Below are 3447 nucleotides of genomic sequence, written 5' to 3'. Positions count from 1 at the left end.
GGTGGCGCGTTCCGGTTCGCGGCGGACGGCGACTGGTGGATACGGTGAGGAACGCATTCCCCGCCCCTGTTTTCCTTCCTCTTTTTGCTCCGCCGCTCTGGTCCGCCATTGATTTAGGTTGGAGCCGTCGAATCTGGTAGATTGTTGTTCCTATTAGGTTAGATTAAGGCCGGCTTCTAATTTCGGAGTCGTCGTTGAGCAGCGCATCCCCCATTCCCCCACCCATCCACCCGCCCCGCTCTGTATTTCCTGTTGCTCCGCCTCCATGCTTCGCCGTTGATTTTTGGTGCTCGGACTCTTTTATTCTGGTGGTTGTTGTTGCTATTAGGCTAGGTTATGTCACCTTCTAAGATCAGTTTGAATATGGTTCGGACATCTGGTTTAATTTTGTGGTAATCGTGGGTGTGGATAGGTCTTAGTGGTGGTAAGTGTGGTTGGTTCTAATAGGGATTTTGTTATGGTGTTACTGTTGTGGATGTGGTTGTTTAGGACATCCAATAATGTTTGGTGTTTATGGATTTCAAGTTGTGCATCAGTGGATGAGGATTTAAAAAGCAACCCTAAGTTTTTTCACATAATGTTGTTTTATGTTGGTTTTGTTAGATGCGGTTTGTCCATTGATTAGGCTTTTGTGCTGCTCCAATTAGCTTGTTTACAGTGCTTGATTTGCTTGTTATGTCTTGTTCTGTTCAATTATCATGATGTTTATATTGAACTTACACCAGATGCTTTAAACTCTGTTATTTATCAGTGTTGTCTTGTTACGGTTGAATTATCATGGTGATGGTTTTACACTTACCTCTGTCATCTTACCGTAGTTATCAGAAGTTTTTGCTAGACTAACTATATGCAGCACAACGCTTATTTCTCATTCATTTTGTTTTGGTTGGGTTATTAATGAACATGTGTGAATGCTATTTCTTATCATTGGTAATTTGGTTGTAACTTACCAATTGCATTGTGCCTCAATTATCAGTCTCACATGCTTTTTATATACATGTGCTATCTGTTTTACTTTTTTTTAGCATGTGCGACCAATTTGCAGTTTGCTTGTTTCCTTTTATCAGCTGTATTATTGCTTTGTCAAACACCGGTTTTATAAACAATGTATTCCTTTTTTTCCTACATGTCAGGGAGACAATGCCGAGGAAGCGTAAAGGAGATGGCGATGGAATCGATGAGGTTCCTTCGAAAAAGGCGAAACGCCCTCCTCCGCGGAACAGAGCCTCACCCAGTTCGCTTCTTCTAGCATGCAAGGACATGAATGATGACAGGAAGGGTGCCATTGATGATATGAATTTAACTAGCCTTCGAAATATCCAATGTGACCATCTATTCAACAATCTCAGTGTGTGGCTTGCTGATCTCTACGACCCCAATTCGCGTGAGGTGGTCGTACCAGGCCGAGGCAGGCTTCCGGTCAATGAAGAATACGTGCATCGTGTTATGGGTGTGCCGCGTGGAGGGAATGATGTCCCTTACAACCTCCCATCTGAAACTGATATTGAGTTAGGGCTTGTGTTGTTTGGCGAGCTCGGATATGCCCCTAAAATGACTGATCTTGTTGATCTCATAAAGGGTTCTGAAAATTCTGATGACACTTTCAAGCGTATGTGACTTCTGCTTGCGGGGAATACAGTCATTGCCCCGACCACCTCCAACAAAGTTAGCCCCCGTTGGTATGCTGTGCTGGTAAGTTTTTTTGTGAATATGTCATTTTCTTTCTTGTGTGCCTGATAACTTTACTATATGTCAGTGTGATAACTTTCATATTTTTTGTGGTGCATTCGGTGAACTTCAGTGCTGTTTTTTATATTGCAGCGTGACATCAATGGTGTTAAAAATCTCAATTGGTCCAAATTTATTGCTGATGAACTGCACAAGGCGCTGTTGAAACGCAATCCTACCAGGGGTTGCCTTCTTTTCTACAATGTAAGTGACGATGCTTTCCTCTTACCTTCTCTTTTGTCATTTGTCATTTTCTTTGTCATTTTGTGGCTGATTTTTGTAAGTGTTTACCATGGCGCTTGTGTTTTTCTTATCAGCTATTGTACATTCATGCGATTGATCTTTCTGGACTTGGCATCGAACTGCCTGATGGTCCTTTTCCCATCAATGTATGGACAAAGAAGCTGATAACTCTTGTCCTCAACAAGGATGTTCAGGCTGACAAAGTTTCTTTCGGGAAACTACCGGTAATATATATCTATGTTTTTCAGTTCACAGTCTGCTTTGCAACTGCATTTTATTTTCATTGTTTTTTTGTTGTTACTTATCTGTGATGGCTACATTTTTTTCCAGTTGAAGCCTGAGTTTGGCATGAATTTCTGTCTGTTTGGTGGTCTGGAAGGTCTTGACAAGTTTATGCGTGTTCATACTGCCCCAAGCTGCAGTGAAGAGGTGAGCATGTAACCTAGTTTCTTGATTTCTTTTTGCTATTTTATGTTCTTTCATTGGCTGATAAATTATTTTTTGCACCCATCGTGGTTACCCTGATTTGTTGCCAACTTGTCACTCTTTACTAATCTGGATGATTTCCATTGTGGCATATCCTCTATATAAAATAATAATTATGATGCAACCATGTGATAACTATTAGTGCAATGCCTTGATAACTTTGCAGCATTTCTGTGATAACTTGATATCATGATAACTTTTGGTTGCATTTATTATGATGATTGTAGCATTCCTGTGATAACTTGATATTAATGATAACTTCTGTTACATTTTTTGTGATAACTTACTAGTTATTTCCATTCTTTTTTAATTTTTTTATGTTGAACAGAAATTTGCCAAATCAACTCAGATAGTTGCTCGATTCACGTCCGCCATGGCTGGCATCCTAGGCAATCTTGTGGAATCATTCACCGCTTTAGATGATGAGGGCCATTCACATGCATCCCGTCAGCTAGACGCTGGATTGAACGTTATCTCCTCTGCCGCCCGTACGACGTCAAGGACTACGCGGTCATCGCAAGGCAGGCAGACAGAAAGTGCTGGAAAGAATGTGGCTGAAGATTCTGACAGCGATGACGATTATCACGGAGGCGATGATTCTGATTCTGACGCTGACTCCAATGACGATGATGATGATGACTATCGAGTTGTTCGTCGTCGCCCTAAAGATCCTTTTGTTGCTTCAGGCAGTGGTACCATGGATGTAGACATGGGCAGCGGCCCAGCTGATGATGAGACCACACATCTTGATGGTGCAACTGTCAAAGCCCATGATGGCACAGGACCAAATGTTGAAGACACCCCTGTCCGCCCTGTCGGCGATAACCTCGTTGAGTCTCAGATCTTACTCACTGGAACATCTCATGCAGCATCCGTCGAATCAGGTGATCGAGGGCTTAGCCAACAAGGTCTGACAGACACGCAAGCTGAGGCGGCCACTGACTCTTCTGTCAAGCGGTGCGGTGCTGAGCTTTTGAAAAATTTGGCTTA

The 3447-nt window shown here is 42.4% G+C and overlaps 1 pseudogene; it reads left to right on the top strand.

The window, feature by feature from the left end:
- LOC119367304 overlaps positions 1–3447 on the top strand; it is a 16885-nt pseudogene that overhangs the window by 1931 nt on the left and 11507 nt on the right.

The sequence above is a fragment of the Triticum dicoccoides genome, chromosome 2B, assembly GCF_002162155.2.
Source record: "Triticum dicoccoides isolate Atlit2015 ecotype Zavitan chromosome 2B, WEW_v2.0, whole genome shotgun sequence".
Taxonomy (NCBI): Eukaryota; Viridiplantae; Streptophyta; class Magnoliopsida; order Poales; family Poaceae; genus Triticum; species Triticum dicoccoides.
Note: the sequence above shows the minus strand (reverse complement) of the source record. Positions and strands in the feature narration are given on the sequence as shown.